Source organism: Sus scrofa, chromosome 8, assembly GCF_000003025.6.
Source record: "Sus scrofa isolate TJ Tabasco breed Duroc chromosome 8, Sscrofa11.1, whole genome shotgun sequence".
Classification (NCBI taxonomy): Eukaryota; Metazoa; Chordata; class Mammalia; order Artiodactyla; family Suidae; genus Sus; species Sus scrofa.
In genome coordinates, this window is record NC_010450.4 from 4,058,252 (window position 1) to 4,070,776 (window position 12,525).

Sequence of the window (12,525 nt, forward strand, 5' to 3'; positions counted from 1 at the left end):
GCTCTTTTTTTAGGAATAATTTCATGCAGTAAAATGCACAGAACTTAAGTATTCGATGAGTGTTTCCAAATGTATGCACTCTGTCACCAACACTCCCATCCAGATACAGAGCATGTCCAATGCTGTACCCCGATCCCCTCACACCCCTTGCTAATCCCCCCCACCACCAAAGCAACCTTTGTTCTGCTTCCTATCCCCGCGAGGGTGGCTTTGCCTGTTTCTAAATTTCATACGCAAGCATTCAGCCTGGCTCTGCTTCTGCGTGGGGAGCAGGGTGCCTGTGCAGAAGGGCTATGGTCAGGGACAGTCAGCTAGGGGGACGTTGTCTATACAGCACGTCCTTCAGGCCTGGCTCCCACAAGCAGGGCTGCGTGTCCGTACTTCATCTCCTTCCCCACCAGCCGTGCTCCCTGCCTCTGCACAGCGCTCAGCACACTGACCCGCTTTCTCTCTGGGAAGCGTCCCCTGACGCACCTGCTGCCTATGCCCCCCTCGCCCAGAACTTTCCTTCAACACCCCGCCCCCAACACCACTCCAGTGATGGATCAAATCACCGGTCATGTAATTTTTTTCTTCAACATCTGTGTCCCCCACATGAGGTGAGGTGTGTTGTGGTCACGTCACATGCCCAGGTGTTGCTTGCCCTAATGCACGCACTTACTCAGTAAAGATTTGTTGAGCAATAGATGCAAACTATTGCATTTGGAGTGGAGAAGCAATGAGAGCCTGCTGTACAGCACAGGGAACTATATCAAGTCACTTGTGATGGAACATGATGGAGGAGAATGTGAGAAAAAGGATATGTATATGTGTGTGTGTGTGTGTGTGTATATATATACACACATGACTGGGTCACTTTACTGTACAGTAGAAAATTGGCAGAAACTGTAAACCAACTATAACGAAAAAAATAAAAATCATAAAAAAAGGACACAGCATAGCTGTGGCTGTGGTGTAGGCCGGCAGCTGTAGCTCTGATTCAACCCTAGCCTGGGAATCTCCTTGTGCCGTGGGTGCAGCCCTAAAAAGCAAAAAAAAAAAAAAAAAGAAAGAAAGAAAGAAAGAAAGAAAGACAAAGAAAAGAAAACAGTATGGAGTTTCCTTTAAAAGCTAAAAATACCTCTTGGTCGGCGCTGCCTTGCGGAGGTGGCAGCCATCTCCCGCCTGGCATCGTGGCCCGTCTCAGACCCTCATGAAGCCCAAGATGGTCAAACAGAGGACCAAGAAGTTCACCGGGCGCCAGTCAGACCCGTGTGTCAAAATTAAGCCGAACTGGCGCAAACCCAGAGGCATTGACAACAGGGCGCATCGTAGGTTCAAGGGCCAGATCTTGATGCCCAACACTGGTTATGGGAGCAACACGAAAACTTAGCACATGCTGCCTCGTGCCTTCCGGAAGTTTCTGGTACACAGTGTAAAGGAGCTTGAAGTGCTGCTGATGTGCAACAAATCCTACCGTGCTGAGACTGCTCACAGCGTCTCTTCCAAGAACCCAAAGCCACTGGAGAGAGCGGCCCCGCTGGCCCTCAGGGGCACCAATCCCAACGCCAGGCTGTGCAGCGAAGAAAATAAATTGACAGGAGTCTCTCCAGTGTTGCCACAAGCTGTGGCAGATGCAAATTAGACCCCGAGTTGAAATGAATAGGGGACGGGTGCACACATTGTATCTGTGTTAATAAAACCATGAGACTTGAAAAAAAATAAAAAATAAAAATAAAACTACCCTATCATCAAAAAAAAAAAAAAGATTCATTGAACAATTGATTGTAGGAGAAAGTGTGTGTGTGTGTGTGTGCGCGCGTGTGCTGGAGCAAGGGGTCTGTGGGAGGGAGGAAAAGGGAGTGTGGGTGAGTGTGGGCTGAGGAGCAGGGAGGGGCACAGAGGCGGTGGGACAGCACCCAAGGGGGTCTCCTGAGCCTGGCACTGACCCACCGTTGGCTCCCTTTAAATCCTCACCAGCATCCCCGAGGAAGGCACCTCATCACTTCGTTTGCTGGACAAGGAGAGCAGTCTGGAGAGGTTCTGCAGCCTAACCCCCTCAGACCAGGCTGACTTCCTCTCTACTATGTTTTTTCCTTTTTTTTTTTTAAGGATTAGGGCTGCACCTGCAGCATCTAGAAGGTCCTGGGCTCGAGGTCAAATCGGAGCTGCAGCTGCAGGCCGACACCACAGCCACAGCCACGCTGGATCCAAACTGCATCTTTGACCTATGCTGCAGCTGCAGCAACACTGGATCCTTAGCCCACTGAGTGAGGCCAAGGTTTGAACTCACATCCTCATGGACACTGTGTTGGGTTCTTAACCCGCTGAGACACAAGGGAACGCCTCCTCTGTGCATTTTGGTTGAAGCAGCCACAAGCCTACCTGTGATCAAGAGGCTGCAACATGGACCCCACCTCTCAATGCAAACAAGGAATTTCAGAGCTGTGTTTTAGAACCACCTCTATACATAATGAAATTGATGAAAAATACCTAAAATTGTATTAAATGCTTATAAGCAGGCACTGTGCTAAATCCACTAAACAGATCATATGATATAAAATGTAGGTTAGGGAGTCCCCATTGTAGCACAATGGAAACGAATCTGACTAGTAGCCATGAGGATTCGGGTTCAATCCCTGAACTCGCTCAGTGGGTCAGAGATCCTGTATTGCTGTGAGCTGAAGTGTAGGTCGCAGACGTGACTCAGATCTGGTGTTGCTGTGGCTGTGCTGTAGGCTGGCAGCTGTAGCTCTGGTTCAACCCCTAGCCTGGGAACATCCATATGCTGTGGGTGTGGCCCTAAAAAGAAAAAAAATTTGCTAAATATAACTTTATATTTGACATTTTTTCCGCCATGCCTGTGGCATGCAGAAGTTCCTGGGGCAGGGATTGAACCAGTAACCACAGCAGCCACCCAAGCCACAGCAGTGACAATGCTGGCTCCTTAACCTGATGAGCCACCAGGAAACTCCCCATGCTTGACATTTAAAATAGATAGAGTTCCCGCTATGGCACAGTGATTTAAAGATCTGGCATGGCTGCAGCTGTGGCACAGTTTGCAGATGCGGCTCAGATTTTATCCCTGGCCCATATGCTGTGGGTGCGGCCAAAAACAGAAAAATAATCAAACAAACAAATAAATAAATAAAATGAAATTGGCATATAATCTGTAAAAATACTCAATGACTTGCTGTACACCTGAAACTAATATAGTATTGTAAATCAACTATACTTCAGTAAAAATAAACAAACAAATGAATAAATGCAAAAATAAAGCCACTCTGATAAAAGTCACAGGGGCTGTGCTTCTCCCCCGCCCCCGGACACGCTGGTCATGGTGACATGGTGCCGGCCGCCCAGGCCAGCTCTGCAGGCCAGTCCACTGCTCGATCGGGCCTCTCTGCTTCCCTGGGCCAGACAGGCTGCCCAGCTCTTTGTGAATCAGAGCCCCGAACACCCCGCCTGCATCTCCTGGCCCCTTTCCTTACTGACAGCCACGGGCTTCCTGCACAGCTCCGGAAGCCTCTGAAGCTTCTCCGTGCATTTCTGCAGCCAGAAAATGGGTCAGCTGCCCAGGCTGGAGGCTCGGTCCGCCCTCCAGGCCCGGAGGTGGGAGGGAAGGTGCTGAGCAGTCAGGGCTGCACAGTGACACTGAGTAGCCACTGGGCCTGGGGACAGAGCTGCCTTTGTCCTTGGCCTGCCAGGGGATGCCTCCCCTCGGAGGCTGGTGACAGGGCGTTCCCTCGGAGGCAGGAGGACAGGGGTGCAGGCCGGAGTGAAGGGTTTCCCTGTTCTGAAAGGGGGGAGGCAGTGGGATGTTAGGTCGCTTCACCAACTAACTAGGGCCGCAGGCAGGCCAGTAACCAGACGGAGTCACTCTGCCATCTGGACGGAGAGGTGTGGACGGAGAATTGCGGAGCCACCTTAGGGTCACCTGGGGTCATTTAGCCCAGCCTCCCTATTTTGTGGATGGAGCAACTGAGGTGCAGAGAGAGAAAGGTCCTTCCTGAGGTCACACACACGAATCCTTATACATTTCACTTTATATCATCTCGTTAGAAAAAATAATGGTTGGAGAGCCGCAACATACTTTACGCGTACAAATGTATTCTGCTAAATTAGGATAAATTCTGGGGGGAGTAGAATGAAAGCATAAAGTCACAGGGGAAAAGAAACAAAACAAAACATTGTCACAGACCTTGTTCACAAGTTTTTCAGTGGCTGAGTAGTGGGTATCAAATTGCTATGGAATTTATTTTATTTATTTATCAATACTAAAGTATAGTTGCTTTACAGCGTTGTGCCAATTTCTGCTGTACGGCATAGTGACCTGGTTTTATGTATATATATTTACACTCACACATGCGCATACACCTACTTATACACACACACACACATATATATACACACATTCCTTTCTCATACTACCTATCCCAAGAGATTGGATATAGTTCCCTGCGCTGTACAGTAGGACCTCGTTGTTTCTATGGAATTTAAATTCATTGATTTTTTTTTTTTTTTTTTTGCCCTGCCCATGGCATTCAGAAGTTCCCAGGTCCAGGTTCAAACCTGCACCACAGCAGCAGCCTGAGTCACAGCAGAGACAATGCCAGTTCCTTACCCCCTGAGCCACCAGGGAACTCCCACAATGATTATATTTAAAAGAGAGATTAACAATTTATTTTATTTTATATTTGTCATTTTAAGGCTGCACCCATGACATATGGAGATTCCCAGGCTAGGGGTTCAGTCGGAACGGTAGCCCCCAGCCTACACCACAGCCACAGCAACACCAGAGCCAAGCCAATTCTGTGACCTACACCACAGCTCATGGCCGCACTGGATCCTTAACCCACTGAAGAGGCCAGGGATCGAACCCGCGTCCTCATGGATGTTAGCTGGGTTCCTTAACCGCTGGGCCACGACAGAAACTCCAACAATTTTAAAATGTCAATATTGTCTATATGTTGGATGTTGCACTATTCGCAACTGTGTAAATTTAAGATAAAAAACTGAGAGAGTCAACTGAAAAATATACAAGCGAGTACACTGGGCTCCCTCCTCCAATGTTTGAGGCTTAAATGAGCAAAAATGTTTTGCAGTCATATAAGCAGACCAGAGAAGCATGAGCTGCTTTTCCTAAAGCCCTTTCACTTAGGACTGTGATTTGCGCTTTGTTGTTTTAAAGCACATGGATGCTGCTTGTCACTGGGTGTCAGCCGAGAACAGGTGTGATCGGTGGAGTGGGAGACTGAAGTCGGCCTGCCTGGGACAGGTCTGGCACTCCACAGTGCTGCTGGACCATGGGCTGGCTGTTGGCCTTTGGATGGGCAGGCGGGCTGGCTGGCAGGGCAAAGGGCTGCAGCTGGCCAGGTGCTGACCCAAGATGGGCGGAGCTCCCGGAGGGCCCTGTTCTTCTACGCAAGATTGGAGCCTGGTCCCAACTCCTGCGGCGAATGGGGGGTGAGATGTTGATTTTTCCAAAGGGCAGAAGGGCAGATGTTTGGAAAGATCACTAGCAAGGGACATACGCACCCCCCAAATTCTGTCTCTGTAAGAGCCCCAACAGCCACTGGCTCCCTCTGTGCCAGGCGCTGTCCTGAGTGCCTTCTGCATCTACCCCTCAAACAGCCCGTGGGTGAGACGTCGTTGGAAACCCACACAGCCTGGCTCTGAGCCTCGTGGTGTACGAGGCGTCCTTGTGAACACAGACCGTTCCAGACCCTGAAGGGGCGATTTGATACTTTGTTCTTCCACAGACCCCGCTCTATGATCTTGAGCCAGGCATTCACCCTCTCTGATGCTCAGTTTTCTCATCAGCAAAAGGGTCCAGCCAGTGGCAACTGCTCTGCCTGGAAGGACTCTGTCGTATCGGAAAAGTTGGTGCCTAAATTTAGAAGGCTGAAATCTTGATTTTGAGGTGTCAGAAGATAACGTAGGAGGCCAAACCACCCTTGTTTTTGTGGCTTTTCCCCTTGGTCCTGTTTGGGGCTCTGTCTGGCGTTTTCCAGGCCTGGGGCATCCCCAGCTGCCACTTGGTGCCTTAGCGGCATTTCCTCCCAAACCCCAAATACTGTAGCAGCTGCACCAGGGCTGGCAGCCGTTTGGATGGTTCCCGGGAGGCCTCTTTTGGAAATTTATAGTGAGTGGGCAGGAACTGTGTTCCTGCAGCCTGGAGGGTGGGGCCTGGTCTCCAAAGGTGGGGGTGCTGTGGGAGCGGTAGATGCCAAGTCCAAAGACATGGAGCTCGTCCTGCAAAACCACTCACTGTGTCCTCTAAGGCAGGTGGCTTAACTTCTGAGCCTCATTCCTTCACTCAGCTGTGACCCCGGGGACTCAGGGATGAGTCAAACAGGCCCTTCCCTACCGGTGCTCCAGTTTCATGGGCAAGGCAGCCCAGGAAACAGACGGCGACAGTAGGATCCTTCCACAGCTGAGAGGCAGCATGCCTGGACATCAGGAGGACTTCTTGGAGGAGGTAAGGTTGGGGCGCCATTTTCCTCTTGGGTTCATTCATCGAGGGGACTCCAATAACTAACATTTTAGAACATCTCAGAGCGTAATTTTAAGCTTTTTTTTATAAACATGATACATGCTCCCAATGACAGTTTTTTAGAAAACAGAAAGGTATTAGTTGAAAAGTCTTCCCTGATATCCTTGGAAGGAATTAAGTAGTGTCCACAGTTTCTTGAATAGCCTTTCAGAAATGTTCTATGTGTGCAGAAAGCTGTGTGGGCAAAACTTAAAAAAAAAAATAATAATAATAATAGTAATAATAATAGGTGTTCCCGTCATGGCACAGTGGAAACGAATCCAACTAGGAACCATGAGGTTGTGGGTTTGATCCCTGCCCTCACTCCGTGGGTTAAGGATCTGTCACTGCTGCAAGCTGTGGTGTAGGACGAAACCTCCATATGCTATGGGCGCAGCCCTAAAAAGACCAAGAAAAAAGATATATTATACAACCCAGGGAATATAGCCAATATTTTCTAATAACTATAAATGGAATATAGGCTTAAAAATTGTGAATCACCGTATTGTACGCCTGAAACATAACATTGTAACGCAACCATATTTTAATTTTTAAAAAGTAAAAAAAAAACAAAACCTACTTGGTGGGGTTCTGGGGAGGATGAAGCGAGTTACAGGTGTACAGCCATTACCGGGCAGCTGTGACATCCACCACGGCGTCTGTGGGGTGTTCCTGCACAACCTAACATTGACTGAGCACTGACTGTATACTGCTCTAAGCGCTTACCTGTTTTCAATCATTTATGGAAAGGCTTTTCATTCATTTGTTAATTCCTCTGGCAACTTTATGAGGTAGGTCTCTTTCATCAATTCCACTTTAGAAAAAACTAGGCCCAGGCATTTCTATGTGGCTCAGTGTGTTAAGTACTCAATGTTGTCACTGCGGCGGCTCAGGTTGCTGCTGTGGTGAGGGTTCGATTCTTGGCCCAGGAACTTCCACATCCCCCAAAAAAGCAGAAAACAGAAAACAGAACCAAAAAACCTAGGCCTAAAAAGCTTCAGCTAATGCATTGTTTTCATTTTATTTTATTTTTAGGGCCGCACATACGGCATATGGGAGTTCTAGGCTAGGGGTCAAATCAGATCTGTAGCCACTGGCCTATGCAAACAGCCACAGCAACACTGGATCCTTAAATCACCGAGCCAGTGAGGCCAGGGATCAAACCCACATCCTCATGGATGCTAGTCGGGTTCATTATTGCTGAGCCACAACAGTAACTTGCAGCTAATGCATTGTTGATGGAGGTGGGATTTGAACTGAGCCCACCGGACTTGGAACCCGCTTTTAACGCCAGTCTATACTCCTCGGAGGAGTTTACACAACCATCACCCACTGTTATCGGGGTGATGGCCTCTGGGCTGGGGACTGTGGGGCACTTTCGCTCTTTCTTCCCCTGGACTGCCTCTGTTCCACGTCTCCGTAAGTGCCTGATTTGTTTGTTTTCACAATGAGCAGATCACAGTTTTGTCATCGGAAAGAAAGTGTAATGGTCTCAGGTGATGGCATGTTTCATGCTGAGCGAAAAGAGCGGAACGCAAAATTCCGGTTACAGCTCCATCCCGACCGTGTCGAAACGTGCACGGAAAACTCCCAAGGGGACGGTTGACCAGCGTAGTCATGAGGCCTGCCTCCGGGGCCGGATCAGGTGATGCTCTCTGTGATTTTTCGCATGCGTTTGGCGTCTTTCTAGCTTTTCCAACTTTATGTTGACAACGAGCAAGTATCACTTTCTTATTCAGAGAGAAAATGATTCTAAAAACAAAAGACAGGCGTTCCTCTCGTGGCTCAGCAGTAACGAATCCAACTAGTATCCATGAGAACACAGGTTCAATCCCTGGCCTCACTCAGTGGGTTAAGGATCTGGCGTTGCTGTGAGCTTGATTCACACACAGCTCGGATCCAGAGTGGCTGTGGTGTAGGCGGGCAGCCACAACACAGATTCAATCCCTAGCCTGGGAACTTCCATATGCCGCAGGTGTGGCCTCTAAAAATAAAAATAAATAAATAAAATGAAAACAAAAGACAGATGTTCTCAGCTGGGACCCATGAATGTATCTGCGTTGGACCTTGCCAGGCAGGCACATTTGTTCCACCGACAGGTGAGAACTGAAGCGGAAGCTGTCAGACGGGGGGATGGGGGGGCGGCGGAGGTGACCTGCGCTGATGGACATGCCCAGGAGATGCCAGCCTGACCCTCTGATACTGCCACTTGTCACTTTGGCTGCACCCCAGGGACCCAGAGAGGACAGGCCAACCCCAGGGCCTCCAGCCCGGCACCCAGAGCAGGGGCAGCTCAGCCCTGGGCTGGCATGTCCTTCCATGGCATGAAGCTGCCCACCGGCCGTCCCAGGCACCTAGCTTTGCTGATGCCTCCCAGCTGGAATCCGCTTCACCCCTGTGTTTCCCAGGTCCTCACCACCTGCAGGCTCGGTCAGCAGGACCCAACGGAGCATTAAAGCAGAGGCCCCCGCAGTGAGAGGAAGCTTTGTCCTGGTGCTGTGTACAAGGCGACATCCACACCCTGTCTCAGGGGTCTTCCCCGCCTCCCCGTGAGCCGGTATTGCCTCTGCTGATCACGGGGTTCTGGAATGGGGCCTAACACAGAAGAGGTGCTCAGTCCAGGGTGAATGGATCGTATCGTTCTGTTCTTACTCTACAACAGAGACGTCTTGGGGTTCCCATCGTGGCGCAGTGGTTAACGAATCCGACTAGGAACCAGGAGGTTGCGGGTCCGATCCCCGGCCTCGCTCAGTGGGTTAAGGATCCGGCCGTGAGCTGTGGTGCAGGTCACAGACGTGGCTTGGATCCCGCGTTGCTATGACTCTGGTGTAATCCGGTGGCTACAGCTCCGATTAGACCCCTAGCCTGGGAACCTCCCTATGCCACAGGTGCAGCCCTAAAAAGAAAAAAAAAAAAATAGAATGAAGACATTTGATGCCCGGAGAGGTTAACCAACCTGCCTAAAGCCGAGGCTGGACCGGGGGCTCTGCCAGCTTTGACACCAGGGTTCCTGGCCCCGCGCCAGCCCTCCCTGCTCTGGGTTCTGATTTCCTGGGGAGGTCGATCCTCGGTGATGAGCAAAGGCTCTCTGTGAAGGAGCTGGGCAGCAGTACCTGGACTGTGGCACCAAATGGCCAGAATGCCAATCCCAGTTCTGCTGCCTGCTAGCAGGGTGACCTTGAGCAAGCTTCTGAGCCTCTGCGTCCCCCACCCAGGTTACGCATCTGTAGAACAAGTACTGCGGTGCCACCCTGCTTGCATGAGTGCCGTGAGTAAGTGAACCGTGCCTGGTCCAGAGTGTTTATGCTATTTGCTGATTAAAGGAAACTGAGGTTCTTAGGGGGTCAGCAAAGCTGCTAGGCAGAGCAGGGCACCCTGACCCATCACCGCAGAGGCTGTTGGATTTGGCACTGTGTGGCAGCACCCAGGCTCCACCTCCCATCTTTTTTTTTTTTTTTTCTTCAGCTTTTTAGGGCTGCACCTAAGGCATATGAAAGGTCCCAGGCTAGGGGTTGAATGAGAGCTGCAGCCACCGGCCTGCACCAGAACCACAGCAATGCCAGATCCCGGCCACATCTGTGACGTCCACTGCAGCTCACAGCAACACCGGATCCTTAGCCCACTGAGCGAGGCCGGGGATTGAACCCGCATCCTCATGGATACTAGTCAGCTTCACTACCACTGAGCCATGACCAGAGCTCCCACCTCCCATCTTGAGGTGGACATTGAGCCCCTTGATCTGACTGGACGTTTCTTTAGGGCCCGCCCTCTGCCTAACCCAGACTTGAGGCTGGAGCCCCCTTATGCCCCATTCCCCCAAAGTGCTCTGATTTAAAGGGACCTTCCTCCCAGGAATAGGAGCGTTGAGACCCTCTGGACAGGCCTGGGGGCCTTTGCTGCTGCAGCCAGGATGGCCAGAGAGATGGCTAAACCCATGATGATGATATAGCAGGGGCAGAGCCGTCAGACGAATTCCTTCTGGGGGAGTCTAGAAGCTTCCTGGGGGCGGTGCCATTTCAGCAGGGTCGTGAAAGCCGGGTTGGAGTTTGATAAGAGAGCCGTGGAAAGACTCCCTAGCTGTGGAAGGGGCACAGTGTGTGCAAAGGTGGGGAGGGCAGAGGACGCTGCATCTGACCCCACGGCCACCTGTGCTTTGGCAGGACACCCCGGGCTGACCTGACCCAACCCTGGCAGCCACTGCCAGGAAAAGAGGTCAGAGTGGTACGGACCCTGGCGGCTTTGCACGCGAGCTGGGCCAGGACACGCAGCCCGAGCAGAAGAGGGAGGGTGTGCTGGGCCGGGCCCCCAGCCTCCCTGGGGCTGTCGCCCACACCCTGATGTCCAGGCCACCCAGGAGTCATGGCTGGCTGGCCGAGGGGGGGCGGGAGGGCTGCCTTCTCACCCGCAGCGTGGGTGGGAGCCCCAGCCCTGCCCCACAGCGCCAGCTCAGCTCCACCCAGGAACCAGGCCCAGCTGCGTGTGGGCTGGATCAGGCCCTTCCCGGAGGTGGGACCTGGCCAAGGCAGAGCCACTCGGAGCCTCTTTGCCTGCAGCCCTCCAGTGAGCTCCCCAGGAGATGACGCTTGAGAACCTGCCTTTAAGCGTGAGAAGCTCGGATGCCAAGAACTGTTACTGTCATTACTGTCCTTCTTCCTTTGCCATGCTTGACACATGGGACACCTCCATGCAGGGCGAGAGGTCCGACAGATCTGAATCTGACGTCCAGTTCTGCTTCTGGGCAGCTATGGTCTGGACAGACCCTTCTTGAACCCCAGTTTCCCCGTCTGCAGTTTCCCTCCGCAGCGGGGGTGGCCACCAGCCTCCCAGAAAGGCCAAGGTCAGTCGGAGGGCAGGGCCCGGCTGGGGCAGCTCTGAAATCAGGAGCAGCGTCCTCATGGACCAAGTCCAGGCCACTGCCCTAGCCGCCTGACGCCATCCCTGCCCGCCTGACCCCCCCACCCCCCCCGCCCTGCACCCTGCCACCCAGCCCTGAAGTGCTCTAGCTGTCATAACCCCTCACCCAGGCATGAACCCTCGCTGTTTACAAGGCGTTTCACCTAAAGGATGCTGTCACCATCCCCTTACACAAACAGCCCTGTTCAGCCGCTGCTGTGGGCAGGCTCCGGGCCCGGGAAGACAGCCAGCCAGCTGCAACCAGGGCCTTCCACCAAGACGCAGGAACGGGGGCTGGGGGTGTGCAGAGGGATCCGGCAAGGCTTTGCTGAGGCCTTTGAGGGCCCCACAGCCAGGGCTTCTGCCTCTTGGACCACTTCTTCTTCTTTTTTTTCCTTATCTTTTTGGGGCCACACCTGCGGCATATGGAGGTTCCCAGGCTAGGGGTCAAATCAGAGCTGTAGCTGCTGGCCTACGCCACAGGATGAGTGAGCAAATGAAAAGGGATGGAGGTTATTTCAGCTTCTTTACGTCAGACTCGGAAATCTTCTCAGAGAGAAAACTTGGCTCTGGGAAGTTATTTAGTCGAGGTGCTTAGGTGGGTAAAGGAGGAGTGAGGGAACGTTTGGTGACAGAAGGGTGGACAGGCCCCCTTGGCTACCAGGGCTTCTTCTCCTCCAGGAGGGGTCTGTCTGTCTCCCTCACTCTCCTCGGTCTAGATGGCCCAAGGGCAGGTGAGTCCCGGCAGCCAGAGCCCTTGCTGGGCTGTATGGCCTCAGTCTTCCCATCCATGAGATGGGGCCGTGAGCACAGTGGGCCCAGGGCGTGCCCAGCGCTGTGTGGGGTGGGAGTGAGCAGACAGCAAGGCTTCGCTTCTGCAGGGTGTCCCTCTGGGCACCCTGCTCTCCTGAGGCTCCAGGCTCAGTGGACAGAGCTCTGTGGGTGCAGGGGGTCCAGAGCAGGCAGCCCCGTTTCATTCGTGCTCCTGGGCACCCTGATGCCAGCCTTGCTGCCTCCTGGCACCCTCCTTAATTATTGCATCTGCCCCACACCCAGTGCAACACTTCTGCCTGAACGCAATCATTTAGGCCCCATAAAATGGGGTGACAGTGAGCCGT

The 12,525-nt window shown here is 52.2% G+C and overlaps 1 pseudogene; it reads left to right on the forward strand.

The window, feature by feature from the left end:
• Nucleotides 1,193–1,624, forward strand: LOC106507769 (annotated as a pseudogene).